The sequence below is a fragment of the Mercurialis annua genome, linkage group LG2, assembly GCF_937616625.2.
Source record: "Mercurialis annua linkage group LG2, ddMerAnnu1.2, whole genome shotgun sequence".
In the NCBI taxonomy this organism is placed as follows: domain Eukaryota; kingdom Viridiplantae; phylum Streptophyta; class Magnoliopsida; order Malpighiales; family Euphorbiaceae; genus Mercurialis; species Mercurialis annua.
The window spans coordinates 36842100-36862088 of record NC_065571.1 but is presented as its reverse complement, the minus strand read 5'-3'; the positions used below and the strand labels follow the sequence as shown (position 1 = coordinate 36862088).

Here is a 19989-nt window from a genome sequence, read left to right as displayed (position 1 = left end):
AACAACCTCAGGCTGGTGCTGTAGCTGGTACTGGTGGACTTGCTGGTGTCGGTCATGTTCCGACAGACAGAGAGGTAGTGATGAGCTACATGAAACTATCTCCGACTACTTTTGATGGCACTGGTGATGCTCTTGATTTTCTTGAGGAGCTTGAGTACAACAGTCAGAGGATTCAAGCTACTGATCATCAATCAGTGATGCTTGTGGAGATGTCACTAAAGGGTCCAGCAAAGGACTGGTTTCGTGATAATATCAGACATGATATGGCTACGGTGACTTGGGCTGAGTTTGTGGTCAGATTCAGAGGTTTCTATTTACCCTTCTCTGTTACCGAGAGTCACAGAGAGAAGCTGCTTCATTTGAAGAAGGGGGATAAATCAGTGACAGACTACACTATAGAGTTTGTCCGTTTGGGGCGATTTGCTACAGACCTACAGGGTGATCAAGCGCGGGTGAACGACCGCTATGTTAAGGGCTTAGGCTCAGACTTTCTTCCTTTGCTTATGGGAACAGACATGGACTTCACTAGAATAGTGGATAGTGCTCGTCGGCTGGAGAGCTCGATGATTCAGTTTGGGACGATCTCTGACCCTTTCCAGACTCAGAAGGGAAAGAGTGATATTCCTAGTGGGGGACAGCAGGCCCCAGCGCAGCATGGTAGTGGGAACTACTACAGTGGCTCTTCTCAGGCCAATAGGGGGAGTCGCCGTACTCACAGTAAGGGAAGGCATAGTGCTAGGAGTGCTCCTTACAGTTCTAGCAGTAGTGGGAGTAACCGTGGTTCAGGATGCGGGTTCGGTGGAGGATCTAACTTTCCGTTCTGCCAGAATTGCAGACGCATGCACTATGGTCAGTGTCAGTTAGCTCCTCGAGGTTGTTTCTCTTGTGGCCAGCCGGGTCATTTTTCCAGGGAGTGTCCGACATCTGGACAGCAGATGTCTACCTCCAGTGTGGCGCAGTCATCTTACCAGCAGCAGAGACCCGCGTTTACACAGTCTGTAGGGTACTGTCAACCTGCAACATCTTTTGGTGGCCAGCGGGGCCGTGGTTCTTGTGGCAGGGGTTTTGGTGGCCGTGGAAACGGTGGAAGAGGTTCCAACGGTTATGGTACTGGGCAGAGTTCGCAGCAGCCGCAGGGTCAGGCCAGAGTGTTCGCACTTACTCCTCAGGATGCGCGTGCATCAAATGCTGTGGTGCAAGGTACCATTCCGATTTCTTTTACTAGTGCTTTGGTGTTATTTGATGCGGGTGCAACCCACTCGTTTGTTTCTACTTGTTTTGCGGGAAAATTGGGTACTGCATCAACTGTTTTGAGTGAACCTCTAGCTGTGTCTACACCTATGTCTGAAGGTGTAGTAGTGGACGTTGTTTATCCTTCTTGTCCAGTGGTTATTCAGGGTAGAGAATTATGTGCTGATTTGATTTTGCTTGATGTTCTTTCTTTTGATGTCATCTTGGGGATGGATTGGCTGTCGCGCCATTATGCTTCTATTGATTGTCGAGGGAAGTCAGTCGAGTTTTGGATTCCGGGTGATCTACCTTTTTCCTTTCAGGGAGAAAAGGCGGAGACACCTAAGAATCTGATTTCCGCCATCAAGGCGAAGCGGATGCTAGGCAAGGGTTGCCAGGGTTTTCTTGCTGTGGTTCGTTATTTGGAGACTAGTAGTGGTGATATGCATAGTGTTCCAATAGTGAATGAGTTCACTGATGTATTTCCAGAGGAATTTCCTGGATTACCACCTGATCGCGCTATTGAGTTTTGCATTGATGTGGTTTCTGGTACAGCTCCGATTTCGATACCGCCGTATCGGATGGCTCCTGCAGAGCTGAAGGAGTTGAAGGACCAGTTACAAGAGTTGTTGGATAGCGGGTTCATCAGACCGAGTACTTCTCCGTGGGGTGCTCCAGTTCTGTTTGTGAAGAAGAAAGACGGTTCCTTTCGACTGTGTATCGACTACAGACAGTTGAACAAGGCTACTGTCAAGAACAGATATCCTCTTCCTCGCATCGATGATTTGTTTGACCAGTTGCAGGGTGCGAAGTGTTTTGCCAAGATTGATTTGAGGTCTGGGTATCATCAGCTTCGCATCCGTGATGCAGATGTGCCTAAGACTGCTTTTCGGACTTGTTATGGACATTTTGATTTTCTGGTTATATCCTTTGGTCTGACGAACGCACCAGCAGCGTTTATGGATATGATGAACAGAGTGTTCAAGCCGTTTTTGGATCAGTTTGTTATCGTTTTCATTGACGAAATTTTGATCTATTCTCGGAGTGAGGAGGAGCATGCTTATCACTTGAGGACTGTATTACAGACTTTGCGAGAGCATCAGTTGTATGCTAGGTTCTCAAAGTGTGAGTTTTGGCTGGAGCAGGTTACCTTCTTAGGACACGTGGTGTCGAAGGATGGGATCAAGGTTGTTCCGAAGAAGATAGAGGCGGTTATGGATTGGCAGAGGCTGAGGTCAGTTACCGAGATCAGGAGTTTTCTTGGGTTAGCTGGCTACTACCGTCGGTTCGTGCAGGATTTCTCTCGGATATCTGCACCTTTGACTAAGCTGACACAAAAGGGTGTGAAGTTTGTGTGGACCGACAAGTGTGAGGAGAATTTCGAGAAGCTGAAGAAGATTCTGACTACAGCTCCTGTTTTGGCATTGCCTTCTGGCATCGAGGGTTTTACGGTGTACTGCGATGCTTCTCGGATTGGTTTGGGTTGCGTGCTGATGCAACATGGACAGGTGATTGCCTATGCTTCCAGACAGTTGAAGAAGCATGAGGTGAATTACCCTACTCATGATTTAAAGTTGGCAGCTGTGGTTTTTACGCTGAAAATCTGGAGACATTATCTGTATGGTGCTACTTGTGAGATTTTCACTGATCATAAGAGTTTGAAGTATATCTTTGATCAGCGAGAGTTGAACCTGAGACAGAGGAGGTGGCTAGAGTTGCTGAAAGACTACGACTGTACTATTCAGTACCATCCTGGTAAGGCTAATGTGGTAGCCGATGCGTTGAGTCGCAAGTCTTCGGGCAGCTTGGCTCATATTTCTGAGATTGGGCGTAGACCCATGGTTAGAGAGTGGCACAGTTTGATAGCTTCAGGCTATGGTTTTTAGATTTCTCAGACTGGTTGTTTGTTAGCACAGTTACAAGTGCAACCCGTTTTGATTGATCAGATCAAAGCTTTTCAAGCTGAGGATCTACAGTTGAAACGGATTATTGAGGAAAATCAGCAAGACAGTAATTCTGAGTTTACTTTTGTGGATGGTGTTCTAAGACATGGTTCGAGACTGTGTGTTCCGGATTCAGATGGTTTGAGGGATCAGATTCTGGAGGAAGCACACAAGTCTGCTTATAGTGTTCATCCGGGTTCTACTAAGATGTACCATGATCTTAAAAGTACCTACTGGTGGAGCGGGATGAAGAAGGATATCGCTGAGTATGTTTCTAAGTGTCTGACGTGCCAGCAGGTGAAGCTGGAGCATCAGAGACCTTTTGGCTATCTCCAGCCACTACCTATTCCAGAGTGGAAGTGGGAGCGGATTGCCATGGATTTTGTGATTGGTTTACCACGTACTCGACAGGGATACGATTCCATCTGGGTTATAGTTGACGTATGACCAAGTCAGCTCATTTCCTTCCGATAAAGGTTTCGTATACTGCTTCGAGGTTGGCTCAGTTGTACATCGACAGGATTATCAGTTTGCATGGTGTACCAGTTTCTATTGTTTCAGACAGAGGTTCTGTGTTTACTTCGAGGTTCTGGAAAGCATTACAGGAATCCTTGGGTTCTCGGTTGGATTTCAGTACAGCTTTCCATCCTCAGACTGACGGTCAGTCTGAGAGGACTATTCAGACGTTGGAGGATATGCTTAGGATGTGTGTTCTCGATTTTCAGGGTAGCTGGGATACTCATCTGCCGTTGATTGAGTTTTCTTATAATAACAGTTACCATGCAAGTATCGAGATGGCGCCGTATGAGGCTTTGTACGGGCGCAAGTGTAGATCTCCTATCTGTTGGGAGGAGGTCGGAGAGCGTAAACTCTCGGGAGCTGAGATTATTCAGATTACCTCAGAGAAGGTACCGTTGATTAAGCGGAGGTTAGAGACTGCTTTTTTGTCGGCACAAGAGTTATGCTGATCCGAAGAGGAAAGACATTGAGTTTCATGTTGGTGATTTCGTGTTTCTTCGGGTTTCGCCTATGAAAGGCGTGGTTCGTTTTGGTGTCAAGGGAAAGTTGGCGCCGAGGTATATTGGTCCTTATGAGATTTTAGAGAGAATTGGAGCTGTGGCTTATCGTCTGGTTTTACCGCCAGACATGTCGTTAGTACATCCTGTGTTTCACGTTTCTATGTTGAGAAAGTGCATTTCTGATCCTTCGCACGTGATTGTGCCTCTGAGATTGACCAGGAGCTATCCTATGAGGAACAACCAGTTGAGATTGTTGATACGCAGGTGCGTAAATTGCGGAACAAGGAGATTCCGATGGTCAAAGTTCTCTGGCGCAATCATTCTGTAGAGGAGTGTACTTGGGAGACCGAGTTGGATATGCTGAATCGCTATCCTTTTCTTTTTCCGTGAGGTACGATATCTTGATTTTCGGTGAATTTTTATGATTTCTACTTGGGTTACGTGTTGTTCTTGTGGTAATTGCTATCGTGTTAAATTCGAGGACGAATTTTTAATTACTTGGGGAGAATGTAATATCCCGTAAATTTTAATTTATTTTTTTATAATTTCCGACAAATTTTCTGATCGTTTTGAAGTAACTTCGATGGTAGCGGTTTGTTTCGAGTTGGTTCGGGTTGGGGTTGATTTTATTGGTTCAACCATTTATTTTTTTTAATTAAAAAAAAAGAAAAAAAAAGGAAATTGTTAATTCCCGTTCGAGAAATTAACAATTCCTTGAACCCTTTCATTCGGCCCTTTTCGATCTCATTTACGGCCCGTTTCCTTGCGTTATTTAATGTCGGCTTCTAAATGAAAAACCTAGATCACGCTGCAAACAAACCCTAGCCATTTTTCTTTTGTTCTTTCGCTTAGAAACGAAGCCGTAATCGTCCTCCAAAGATCGCTGTTCAGTAAGTATTCTTGATTCTTTTGATTTCAGTTTTCTTTTGAAACGTCTTTCGGTTTTCTGATTCGTTCTTGCTCGTTTCTAGATCGAAATCAAAACCGTTTTATCTCAGACGTTCTAGACTCATATACCTTCGATTCCCCACCTCGTTTTCGTTGAACGGTACGTGATCGACCTCGTTTCAATCGCCGTACGGTTTACCGTTTTGAGTTATTATAACTGTTTTATGTTAAGTCTGATTCTGCCGAATGTTGCTTCTGTTCTTGAATATTGATTATGGCATCTTAGGTTAATAGACTCTTGTGTTTTGGGTATTTGATCCATTAAACTTGTAACCGACGAATTCCTTATTTGATTTCATGTTCTTCGTTTTTGTTTCGGTTCTTGTTGTCTCTGCCACATATTTGCTTTAACAAAAGAATGATTTTTGATATCTTGAGCTTCGGTAATCTTTGATTGTTTGTTCTTGTTGGTTATTTGATTCAAGATATGATTGTAATAAGATTAATGATTGATGAGTCATGAGCTTTCGTTTTGAATCTCTGTTCGTGGGTTTAATGAATTCTGTTGGTTTGGTTATAAGTAATTATGGTAGAAGATGATTATGTGTCATGGTGTAATTGGTTGTATTTGAAATTGTTATGTTTTAAGGTTCTTTTAGTCCTTGATTTATCTTACTTAAAGCCTATAGATTCCTTAAGTTATTAATTGCTACTTTTAAAATTGCGTTTTGATTTTAATTTACGGAATTAGTTCCGACTTTTACTTTGACAATTAAATTATTAGTAATGATTTTAATTCACTTGGGCATTATTATTTTGAAATTTAAATTTATATTAATCGTATTATAATTAAATGATTTTTAATTCTATTTTGGGATTTCAATTGAAATTAAAAGTTGCCAATTTAGTTATATTATTTTAAAAAGTTAAAATTAATATTTGAGCTAGCAGATTAATAATTGATAATTATTATTATAATTTTTGGCTTAGCGTGCCAAATTTGGCTAAATTACAATTTAGCCCTTGAACATTTTTATAATTTATTTAAGTTAGTTTTTAATTAATAACTTTATAATTTGTTTTTAATATTAAACAAAAGTAATTAATTTGATTTCGGATATCAAATTGGTTAAAGTACAGTTTAGTCCCTATTTGGCTAAAGTACAGTTTAGTCCCTAAACTTTTATAAACTTAAAATGGTTAAGTTTTTGGGTTGTAACTTGGGTTACTTGAAATTGAAGTTATTGAGTTCCGCTTTTAAAATGGATTATTATTCTATTGAATTGTTTTCTAAATATAAACTCGGGTTTACATTGATATATGTTTGAGTCGGGTTAGACTTGGGTCACCCGACAAGTGTGGTTAGCTTGGTAGTTATTGGTAACTCGGCTAGCCCACTATTCGAAAATTACTTATTATTTAAAGAATATTAAATAATATTTATTAATTGGATTTTAAAGCGAGAACTCAATAGACTTATATTAATTGGACTTTATTACCTATTGGGTATTTTTGTGTCTTCTGGCTTATTTAATTCCGACGTGTTATTTGTGCTAGTCCTATGTGGTGTCTAGTACTCTCTAGAGTTAGGGTCTGTTTTTAATAATTATTTTATTTGTCTAGACCCGTCTATTGTTCGTGCTCCAGAGGCGAACCAGGATTAGTTGCTTGCCGGTTTTCACGTGGATTAGCAAGCTGTGAGTTTGTATTTACTATTTACCGCTTTATTAAGTAAATTGCTATTTTAATATTAAATATATACTGTACGTATATTTCGAACTGTTTTTATATTATGGCTTCCAGTTGGAACATGCTACCTAATGGGCATCATTAGGACTGCGTGCACACCGGTATTGATCTGGGTAAGGTATATATGGAAATGTGGTAACTCGGTGTGAGCATAGCTCTCGGGACCAAGTAGAGTAACTCGGTGTAGCTCAGCTCTCGGGACTCTGGTATAAGTGTGGTTAGTGGTAACTCGGTGTAGCTCAGCTCTCGGGACCAGACCTGTTGGATTATGTTTATTATTTAGAATTGTGGATTAGGGTTCCAATTATTATTCTTAATATCGTTATTAAATGTTTTAAACGGTTTTAAAGGTTTTCCACTTAATAAATGTAGATAGTGGTATAAACTCATCTCAGTATATCTGACCCCGTTGTTTTCCCAATTTTCCCAGGGTTATGATCTGAGAGAGTCTGGTGACCTCCGCATTTACTTTTCCTCGAAGATTCCATTTATTTTTGATAAACTGTAAAACTGTTTTATTCTTAGACCGCAGTAGTAACTAGACGTCTTTATTATTATTATATATTTTGTCGGATTGGTTCAACTGGTTTTATTGCTTTGGCATGTTATATCATTTACTTCAGTTATGATAAATCTATTTTGACTCGAAATTGAATAAGCATGTTATATTAACTGTTGAATATTATAACTGCTAGATTTAGGCTGAAGTCTCGGTTACCCCCGAGCATTGGTTTTCTGCAGGTTCATGTGTTTATGTGTTAAATGAAAGGCTAGCTACGGGTTTTGGTACTACATTACCCATACCCTAGCGCCGGTCGCGATTCATGAAAATGGGTCGTGACAGAAACAAGTCCAAACGTTTCACCTTTTTAGCAATTTAAGCCAAACGTTTACAAACTTACAAAACAAAACCAAACGTTTTACATTTTTAGCAATTGAAGGCAAACGTTTACAAATGTTACGAAACAAAACCAAATGTTTCACATTTTTAGCGATTGAAGAGAAACGTTTACAAATGTTACGAAAACAAACCAAATGTTTCACCTTTTTAGCGATTTAAGCCAAACGTTTACAAACGTTACGAAATAAAACCAAACATTTCACATTTTTTAGCGATTTAATCCAAACGTTTCAAAGGTTACAAAACCAATCCAAACGTTTAAAACGTTACGAAACAAATCCAAAAGTTTCACCTTTTTAGCGATTTAAGCCAAACGTTTAAAATGTTACGAAACCAATCCAAACGTTTAAAACATTACGGAACAAATCGAAAAGCTTCCCCTTTGTAGCTATTTAAGCCAAAAATTTACAAACGTTACGAAACAAATCCAAACGTTTCATATTTTTAGCAATTTAAGCCAAACGTTAAAGCCGTTACGAAACAAATCCAAACGTTTCACCTTGTCACGACCCATTTTCATGAATCGTGACCGGCGCTAGGGTATGGGTATGGTTGTACCAAAACCCGTAGCTAGCCTTGCGGATAACCAACTTATATCATTTAAAAACAATGTACCTGCAGAAAACCACATGCTCGGGGGCAACCGAGACTTCAGCCTAGTCTAGCAGTACAATAAGCAACATATATTCAAAGTATACTTATCTGAAATTATAACTCCAACAGTATGGCAATATAATATAAATACCATAGTTACTGTAATCATGCCAAAAGCGATAAAGTAATCACCAACAATCAGCAGTCTAAAATATAATAAAAGACTAATCATAAATACTCTAATACTACTACTGCGGTCTAAGAGTTTAAAACAGTTCGACTCTTTTATTCTGAAAAATAAAATAAGGAACCTCCGAGAATGAAGAAACGGAGATCGACCAATGCTCAAATCATAAACCTGGAAAATTTTGGAAAACAACGGGGTCAGATTTACTGAGTAGAGTTTATATAACCATTTACATTTATTAAGTTAAAAACCTTTAAAACGTTTAATAAAACATTTTCATTATGGATTATCAATGAAACCCTAAACCACAATTCTAAATCCATTGTCGTGTCGGTGAGACGTATCTCAATAACCGATCCCCGACTATCACTTAATAAATAGTGAGCCCAGGAGACGTATCTTCCACCGGTGCCCTCACTAAGGTGAGACGTATCTCAAACCTACCTCAATACCATAATCTTTACCGGTGCGCACGCAGTCCCGATGATGCCCATCGAGTAGCACGTTCCAAATCAAATCCACAATGCCGAAAACAGTTCAAAAGCTGCTTATACATATATATATACAAAATAATACATTTGCTTAATAAAGAGGTAAATAGAGATATAAACTCACTGCTTGCTATTCCTCGTGAAACTTGACAAGCACCTAACTCTGGTTCGCCTCTGAAGTACGAACAGTCGACGGGCCAAAAAAAAATATTAAAATCATAATTAAAATCAGACCCTAACTCTAAAGAGTACTAAACACCACATAGGACTAGTACACACAACAACACGCCAATGTATAATCAAACACATAAGATTAAAACGTATTAAAACTATAACCCAAGTTATAAAAATCAAATCATATAGGTATATATATTAAATTACAATTCAAGTAATTTATTAAACAATTTAATTTAACCCAAGTTAAAATCCATATCAGTGAGTCACCCGAGTTATTAAAAACTACCAAGCTTCTTCCCACTTGTTGGGCGACCACAGTCTAACCCAAAACAAAACTTTATTAAATTTATAAACCCGAGTTTATAATTTAAAATACTTTAATAAAACAATTATCTATATTAAATAGAATTTAATATCTTATAATTCAAGTAACCCAAGTTACAACCAAAACTTAATTATTTTAAGTCTATAAAAGTTTAGGGACTAAACTGTACTTTAGCCAATTAGGTACCCAAAATCAAATTAATTACTTTTGTTATAATTAAAACAAAGTATAAAGTTACTAACCCAAAAACTTACTTAAATAAGTTATAAAAACGTTCAGGGGTTAAATTGTAATTTAGCCAAATTCATGACAATTCGATATTCGAAATTAATTTAATTGTTCGTTTTCCGATATAGTAATTTATAGGATAAACAAAATCCAACAAGTTACCCTATAGGTAAAAATAAATTTTGAATAAACTTTTAGAAACCTTTAGGGGCAAAATTGTAATTTAGCCAAATTGACATTTCAATTAAAAATAAAATATAATTATCTGGTAATTATATTAATTTAAGTTATAAAAATATTTAACGTATCCAAATTTTCTATTTAAAATTAAACGAGTTTAAGTTATTATCAAACCGAATTCGATAGGTAAAACTAACTTAAGGGATTCAATTGATTGCAATAAAATAACTTGGTGATTACACATGACATTTAACCATCCTTTTAATTCAAAAGCACAATTCAGCTCATGTTCCTGCCGCCATTACTTTTGATATTAAACTCCCTGAGTCACTCAAGTCTCAGGAAATTTCAAAATGGTCATTAAAGTCAATTTTCATACAAAATGGTCACTGAACTATGCCTTTTATTACAAAAATATTTCTATTGTTACGAAAAGAACATTAAACTTTTTGTGAACTATAAAAAAATCATTGGGTTATTCCTTTTATTACAAAAAGGTCACTGAACTATATTCCTTTTTGTAATTTTGGCATGCCACGTAAGCAAAAATGTTAGGATTTTACGTCGTTTTATATGGGTGAACCCTTTTGTAATAAAAGGTATAGTTCAGTGACCATTTTGTTAGAAAATTAACTTTAGTGACCTTTTTGAAATTACCTGAGACTTGAGTCACCTGTGGAGTTTAATATCCAACTCCCTGGGTCATTAGGGTTACCTCGAATTACATAATGATCACTAAACTTCATTTTGTTACAAAATTGTCACTGAACTTTACCTTTTATTACAAGAGGTTGTCACTCGTATAAAACACATCGTTTTCATGCTTAAGTTGTTATAAAAAGAATACTAAACTTTTCATGAATTACGAAAAAGTCATTGAGTTAAACTTTTTATTGCAAAAAGGTCACTGAACTATGTACCTTTTTGTAGTTAAAGCTTGCCATGTAAGCAAAAACGTTGCGTTTTATATGAGTGACACCCCTTTGTAACAAAAGGTATAGTTCAGTAACCATTTTGTAATAAAATCAAGTTTAATGATCATTATATAATTCGAGGTAATTTTAGTGACCCAGGGAGTTTAATATCCCTTTTTCAATGAAACACAATTATTAACAGTAGAAATATATAAACCTTTACCAAAACCCATAAGCCAACTTCAATCACAAGTTTACACCCTAACATTCATGAAAGAAAACACCACCAACAAGCATGAAGATTCAGAGCAATAACAAGAAGAATGGCAATCTATCACGCACGGACACGGCGAATCGAGACGGCGACAAAGACGAGCAATCACAACTTAACAACAAATATAGATCATAAGGAAACGATCCAGACAGCCGAATTATAATCAAAAGAACGGCAGTTATTAGTGAGAACAAGAAAAAGCGACGAACCGTAGCGGCTTTTAAACGAGATAGTTTCACGTACCGTTATTGATTCCGAAACGTAGCGATGATAGAGAACAACCGGAATATATGAACTAATCAAACACAACTCAGAATTATACCTAAACGATAGAGATAATGGTTAAAATCGGTGATGCGATGTCGAAACAAAAGCATAAGAACAATGAGAATTACTTACCGGATTGACGTGAATGAAACGAGAAAAACGAACGTTATAATTTTTGGGATTGAGAGGAGAAGGGTGGCGGCTGAGTTTGATTTAAAGTGATGAAGAAATTATTAGGTTAGGAAAAAGAAGACGTGAAGCAGCAGTGATACTGTAACCAAAAGAAAAGAAGAATACAATTTGGCGTGATGGGATAATGTAATGGCACAAGCCAATGGGCTTTCACATGGAATGAATAAAATGGCTATTTGAACTAATGGCTCACCAACGTGGTACAAAGAATTGCCCATTGCATGGACTATTCATGCAATACTTAACAATGCTTTTCTTTTCTTTTTTTTTTTCTGTTCTTTTTTTTCTATTAAAATTTAATAATACACACTAAACTAATACACACTAAACACGAATCGGACCACGATCGAATTAACGAGCGACTAAAATAAAATTAAATAAAAATATACAATAATAATAATAAATTAGTTAAAGCTTGACGAAATGCAAAAATTATAATAATTTAATTTTTTTTTTAAATATATAATTTAAAAATACGGGATATTACACACCTTCTTTGCAATTTAAGCCAAACGTTTACAAACGTTACGGAACAAAACCAAACATTTAACCTTTTTATCGATCGAAGCCAAACGTTTACAAATGTTACGAAACAAAACCAAACGTTTACCATTTGTAGCGATTGAAGCCAAATGTTTACAAACGTTTCGAAACAAAACCAAACGTTTCAACTTTTTAGCGATTGAAGAGAAACGTTACGAAACAAAACCAAACGTTTCAACATTTTAGCGATTTAAGCCAAACATTTAAATCATTACCAAACAAATCCAAACGTTTAAAATATTACGAAACAAATCCAAACGTTTCACCTTTATATCGATGTAAGCCAAACATTTACAAACGTTAAGAAACAAATCCAAACGTTTCCCCTTTTTATCAATTCGAGCAAAACATTTCAAATGTTAAGAAACAAATCCAAACGTTTACAAACGTTACAAAACAAAACCAAACGTTTCCCCTTTTTAGCGATTTTAACCAAACGTTTACAAACGTTAAGAAACAAATCCAAACATTTCACCTTTTTAACAATTTAAGCCAAACGTTTAAAACGTTACAAAACCAATCCAAACCTTTAAAACATTACGAAACAAATCCAAACGTTTCACCTTTTTAGGGATTTAAGCCAAACGTTTGCAAACGTTACAAAACCAAAAATGTTACGAAACAAATCCAAACATTTCACCTTTTTTGCGATTTAAGCCAAACGTTACGAAATAAACCCAAACGTTTCACCTTTTTAGCGATTTAAGCAAAACGTTTAAGACGTTACGAAACCAATCCAAACATTTAAAACGTTACGAAACAAATCCAAACGCTTCACATTTTTAGCGATTTAAGCCAAATGTTTACAAACGTTACGAAACAAAACGTTTCACCTTTTTAGCAATTTACGCCAAATGTTTACAAAAGTTATGAAACAAATCCAAATGTTTCTCTTTTTTAGCGATTTAAGCCAAACGTTTACAAATGTTACGGAACAAATCCAAACATTTGACATTTTTAACAAATTAAGCCAAACGTTTACAAACGTTAAGAAACAAATCGAAATGTTTCACCTTTTTTGCGATTTAAGCCAATCGTTTACAAACATTACGAAACAAATCCAAACGTTTTACCTTTTTAGCGATTTAAGCCAAATGTTTACAAACGTTACGAAACAAATCCAAACTTTTCACAATTTTAGCGATTTAAGCCAAACGTTTACAAACGTTAAGAAACAAATCCAAATGTTTCACCTTTTTAGCGCTTTAAGCTAAATGTTTACAAACGTTACGAAACAAATCCAAATGTTTTACATTTTTCGCGATTTATACCAAACGTTTACAAACGTTATGAAACAAAACAAAAATGTTTCAACTTTTTAGCAATTTAAGCCAAACATTTACAAACGTTACAAAACAAAACCAAACGTTTAACCTTTTTAGCAATTTAAGCCCAACATTTAAAATGTTACGAAACCAATCCAATCGTTTAAAAGATTACGAAACAAATCCAAAACGTTTACAAACGTTATGAAACAAAACAAAAATATTTGAACTTTTTAGCAATTTAAGCCAAACGTTTACAAACGTTGCAAAACAAAACCAAACGTTTAACCTTTTTAGCAATTTAAGCCCAACGTTTAAAATGTTAGGAAACCAATCCACTTGTTTAAAAGATTACGAAATAAATCCAAAGGTTCCCCCATTTTTAGCTATTTAAGCCAAACGTTTACAAATGTTACGAAACAATCCAAACGTTTCCCATTTTTTGCGATTTGAGCCAAACGTTAAAGCCGTTACGAAACAAATCCAAACGTTTCACCTTTTTAGCAATTTAAGCCAAACATTTACAAACATTACGAAACAAAACCAAACGCTTAACCTTTTTAGCAATTGAAGCCAAACGTTTACAAATGTTACGAAACAAAACCAAATGTTTCACCTTTTTAGCAATTGAAGTCAAACATTTACAAACGTTACAAAACAAAACCAAACGTTTCACCTTTTTAGCGATTGAAGACAAATGTTTACAAACGTTACGAAACAAAACCAAACGTTTCACCTTTTTAGCGATTTAGGCCAAACATTTAAATCGTTACGAAACAAATCCAAACGTTTAAAACATTACAAAACAAATCCAAACGCTTCACCTTTATACCGATTTAAGCCAAATGTTTACAAACGTTAAGATACAAATCCAAACATTTCCCCTTTTTATTAATTAGAGCCAAACATTTAAAATGTTACGAAACAAATTCAAACGTTTACAAACGTTACGAAACAAAACCAAACGTTTCATGTTTTTAGCGATTTAAGCCAAACGTCTATAAACATTACAAAACAAATCAAAACATTTCCCCTTTCTAGCGGCCAAACGTTTACAAACGTTATGAAACAAATCCAAACATGTCACCTTTTTAGCGATTTGAGCCAAAAGTTTAAATCGTTACCAAACCAATCCAAACCTTTAAAACGTTACTAAACAAATCCAAACATTTCACCTTTTTAGAGATTTAAGCCAAAAGTTTACAAACGTTACGAAACAAATCCAAACATTTCACATTTTTTAGCTATTTAATCCAAAGGTTTAAAACGTTACAAAACCAATACAAACGTTTAAAACATTACGAAAAAAATCCACACGTTTCTCCTTTTTAGCGATTTAAGCCAAACGTTTGCAAACGTTACAAAACAAAAAACATTACGAAACGAAACCAAACGTTTCAACTTTTTAGCAATTTAAGACAAACGTTTACAAATGTTACGAAACAAAACCAAACGTTTCACCTTATTAGTAATGTAAGGCAAACGTTTTAAATGTTACGAAACCGATCCAATCGTTTAAAACATTACGAAACAAATTCAAACGTTTCCCCTTTTTAGCGATTTAAGCCAAACGTTTACAAACATTACGAAACAAATCCAAACGTTTCCAATTTTTAGTGATTTAAGCCAAACGTCAAAGCCGTTTCGAAACAAATACAAACGTTTCACCTTTTTAGCAATTTAAGCCAAACGTTTACAAACTTACAAAAAAAACCAAACGTTTTACATTTTTAGCGATTGAAGCCAAACGTTTACAAATGTTACGAAACAAAACCAAATGTTTCACATTTTTAGTGATTGAAGCCAAACGTTTACAAACGTTACGAAATAAAACCAAACGTTTAACGTTTTAAGCGATTGAAGACAAACGTTTACAAATGTTACGGAACAAAACCAAATGTTTCACCTTTTTAGCGATTTAAGCCAAACGTTACAAAATAAATCCAAACATTTCACATTTTTTAGCGATTTAATCCAAACGTATAAAACGTTACAAAACCAATCCAAACGTTTAAAATGTTACGAAACAAATCCAAAAGTTTCACCTTTTTAGCGATTTAAGCCAAACGTTTAAAATGTTATGAAACCAATCCAAACGTTTAAAACATTACGAAACAAATCCAAACGTTTCCCCTTTGTAGCTATTTAAGCCAAACGTTAAAGCCGTTATGAAATAAATCCAAACGTTTCACCTTCTTAGCAATTTAAGCCAAACGTTTACAAACATTACGAAACAAAACCAAACATTTCACCTTTTTATCGATTGAAGTCAAATGTTTACTGATAGGAGTATTTTACTCCTATAATTAGGGTCGATTTTACTCGGTTTTTTATCACGTTTAGTATCAATTTTGTACATTATTTGGCATTTTTATGTTTGATAGTGTTTGTTAGTGTTTCAGTGGAAATTAGGTGAAAATCGAGTATTTGGAGCTAATTTATGGTGGATTAAGCGTTGGAGTAAAAGCGTAGCTTGCGGACGAAGAAATTAATGTCGTAAGAAAAGATTATGAATTCTCGAACGAAATTTCAACAGTAAAAGGATGTTCCCGTTCGAAATAATGTATTCCCGAACAGGAACCATGAAGTTTTTGCTTGAGTCTCGAACGAGAAAGCCATTCTCGAACGAGACCCAAGTGAAAAGGTGAAGGTACGTTCGAAACCAAGGATGGGCAAACGAGAATTTTCTCTCGGTCAAAGCTTTTTCGAACGGGAAGCCAAGGTACGTACGAGAATCATGAAGAATTTAGGCATGTCTCGAACGAGAAAGAGAGGTACGACCGGGAAAGAGCTGAATTTTGCCTAATCAGAATTGGACTTGGACTTAATCTCCTTTTACGACTACAACCGGAACTCCTATTTCAAATTGGATTCGTCAATCGACTTAAAAGATTCCAGAGCTTCCTCCTCTATATAAAGACCTTGTAATAGACTAGTTTTAATAATTAGAATACATTAGTTTTATTTTCATTCTCTTAAAATAGCGTTTTAGCTTCTGTTTCTCAGCAGTTTATAAGTAGTTTATGATTAGTTTCTGCAAAGAACGATTGTGAAGATTTCAAGTTTAATCTAGACGATTCTTCCGAAATTGACAACTCCGGTATTTATTGTTATAATTATGTTTAATTCTTCATCTTCTTCTTTGTTTAATTTAAGCTTAAGCATGCATAACTAAATCCTTCGTTCGGGGATTGATATGAACACTTAGATTAGTTTTCGAATTGGATTAAGATTTATTAAGTGAGTGAAATTGTGTTTTAATTACTAAGATTAATGCTTAAATTAATTTGATCACTTAGTTTATGATTTTGTGTTTAATTAACTAATTGAGAGATTGTTAATTAAATAGACATAGGTAATTAAAAACTTAGAGGAAAACACCGTGAGAGCGGGTTTGAATTTAGGTAGTCGTTGAGTTTGCTTCATAATTACAGTTTAGTTATTTAATTCAGTTTTAATATTGTGAGAGCAAGTTAATAATTGATTAGCTAATTAGGTTCTGATTTTATTTGAATCTTTGAGGCTTGAGAGAGCGGGATTCGGTGCATTAGAATAGCTCGATTCATAATAAAATCACTAGATAAATTTTGATCCATTCTTCTACTAGTTTATTTGGAATTATCAATCCTTGAGCTTTTTGTCATTATTGTTTAAACTTCAATTTATTTGTTTGATTTCAGATTTTTAGTCTAATTATTTGAGTTAATTTACTTTAGATTATAATTAGTTTACACAAATCCATTTATTTTTCTACTAGCCAATTAAAGAATATTAGAAATTAGTTGTTTAGTTCATTGTTCCTTGTGGGATCGATACTTGCTCTTCCAAGTTATATTACTTGCGCGATATCGTACACTTGCGATTAATTGCCAACATTTACAAATGTTACGAAATAAAACCAAACGTTTTACCTTATTAGTAATGTAAGCCAAACATTTAAAATGTTACGAAACCAATCCAATCGTTTAAAACATTACGAAACATATCCAAACGTTTCCCCTTTTTAGCGATTTAAGCCAAACGTTTACAAACATTACGAAACAAATCCAAAAGTTTCCCATTTTTAGTTATTTAAGCCAAACGTTAAAGCCGTTACGAAACAAATCTAAACGTTTCACCTTTTTAGCAATTTAAGCCAAACGTTTACAAACTTACAAAACAAAACCAAACGTTTTACATTTTTAGCGATTGAAGCCAAACGTTTACAAATGTTACGAAAAAAAACCAAATGTTTCACATTTTTAGTGATTGAAGCCAAACGTTTACAAACGATACGAAATAAAACCAAACGTTTCCCATTTTTAGCGATTGAAGACAAACGTTTACAAATGTTACGAAACAAAACCAAATGTTTCACCTTTTTAGCGATTTAAGCCAAACGTTTACAAACGTTACGAAACAAATCCAAACATTTCACATTTTTTAGCAATTTAATCCAAACATTTAAAACGTTATAAAACCAATCCAAACGTTTAAAACGTTACGAAACAAATCCAAAAGTTTCACCATTTCAGCCATTTAAGCCAAACGTTTAAAATGTTACGAAACCAATCCACACGTTTAAAACATTACGAAACAAATCCAAATGTTTTCTCTTTGTAGCTTTTTAAGCCAAACATTTACAAACATTACGAAACAAATCCAAACGTTTCATAATTTTAGCAATTTAAGCCAAACGTTAAAGTAATTATGAAACAAATCCAAACGTTTCACCTTCTTAGCAATTTAAGCCAAACGTTTATAAAAGTTACGAAACAAAACCAAACATTTCACCTCTTTATCGATTGAAGCCAAACGTTTACAAATGTTACGAAACAAAACCAAACGTTTCACATTTTTAGCGATTGAAGCCAAATGTTTACAAACGGTTCGGAACAAAACCAAACGTTTCACCTTTTTAGCGATTGAAGAGAAACGTTACGAAACAAAACCAAACATTTCAACTTTTTAGCGATTTAAGCCAAACATTTAAATCATTACCAAGCAACTCCAAACGTTTAAAATATTACGAAACAAATCCAAACCTTTCACCTTTATATCGATGTAAGCCAAACGTTTACAAACGTTAAGAAACAAATCCAAACGTTTCCCCTTTTTATCAATTCGAGCCAAACATTTTAAATGTTAAGAAACAAATCCAAACGTTTACAAACGTTGAAAAACAAAACCAAACGTTTCCCTTTTTTAGCGATTTCAACCAAACGTTTACAAACGTTACGAAACAAATCCAAACATTTCACCTTTTTAACAATTTAAGCCAAACGTTTAAAACGTTACAAAACCAATCCAAACCTTTAAAACATTACGAAACAAATCTAAACGTTTCACCTTTTTAGAGATTTAAGCCAAACGTTTGCAAACGTTACAAAACCAAAAATGTTACGAAACAAATCCAAACGTTTCACATTTTTTGCGATTTAAGCCAAACGTTACGAAATAAACCCAAACGTTTCACGTTTTTAGCGATTTAAGCAAAATGTTTACAAACGTTACGAAACAAAACGTTTCACCTTTTTAGCAATTTACGTCAAATGTTTACAAACATTATGAAACAAATCCAAATATTTCTCTTTTGTAGGGATTTAAACCAAACGTTTACAAATGTTACGAAACAAATCCAAACGTTTGCCATTTTGAACAAATTAAGCCAAACGTTTACAAACGTTAAGAAACAAATCAAAACGTTTCACCTTTTTAGCGATTTAAGCCAATCGTTTACAAACGTCACGAAACAAATCCAAATGTTTTACCTTTTTAGCGATTTAAGCCAAATGTTTACAAACGTAACAAAACAAATCCAAACGTTTCACAATTTTAGTGATTTAAGCCAAACGTTTACAAACGTTAAGAAACAAAGCCAAACGTTTAACCTTTTTAGCAATTTAAGCCAAACATTTACAAACGTTACGAAACAAAACCAAACGCTTAACCTTTTTAGCAATTGAAGCCAAACGTTTATAAATGTTACGAAACAAAACCAAATGTTTCACCTTTTTAGCGATTGAAGCCAAACATTTACAAACGTTACAAAACAAAACCAAGCGTTTCACCTTTTTAGCGATTGAAAACAAATGTTTATAAACGTTACGAAACAAAACCACACGTTTCACCTTTTTAGCGATTTAAGTCAAACATTTAAATCGTTACGAAACAAATCCAAACGTTTAAAACATTACAAAACCAATCTAATCGCTTCACCTTTATACCGATTTAAGCCAAACGTTTACAAACGTTAAGAAACAAATCGAAACATTTCTTCTTTTTAGCGATTTAAGCCAAACGTTTGCAAATGTTACAAAACAAAAAACATTACGAAACAAAACCAAACGTTACAACTTTTTAGCAATTTAAGACAAACATTTACAAATGTTACGAAACAAAACCAAACGTTTCACCTTATTAGTAATGTAAGCCAAACGTTTAAAAAGTTACAAAACTAATCCAATCGTTAAAAACATTACGAAACAAATCCAAATGTTTCCCCTTTTTATCGATTTAAGCCAAACGTTTACAAACATTACGAAACAAATCCAAACGTTTCCCATTTTTAGTTATTTAAGCCAAACGTTAAAACCGTTACGAAACAAATACAAATGTTTCACCTTTTTAGCAATTTAAGCCA

At 35.1% G+C, this 19989-nt stretch overlaps 1 pseudogene; it reads left to right on the top strand.

Moving 5' to 3' along the window:
- The first annotated feature begins 3293 nt into the window (after positions 1-3293).
- LOC130015108 (uncharacterized) overlaps positions 3294-19989 on the top strand; it is a 55384-nt pseudogene continuing 38688 nt past the window's right edge.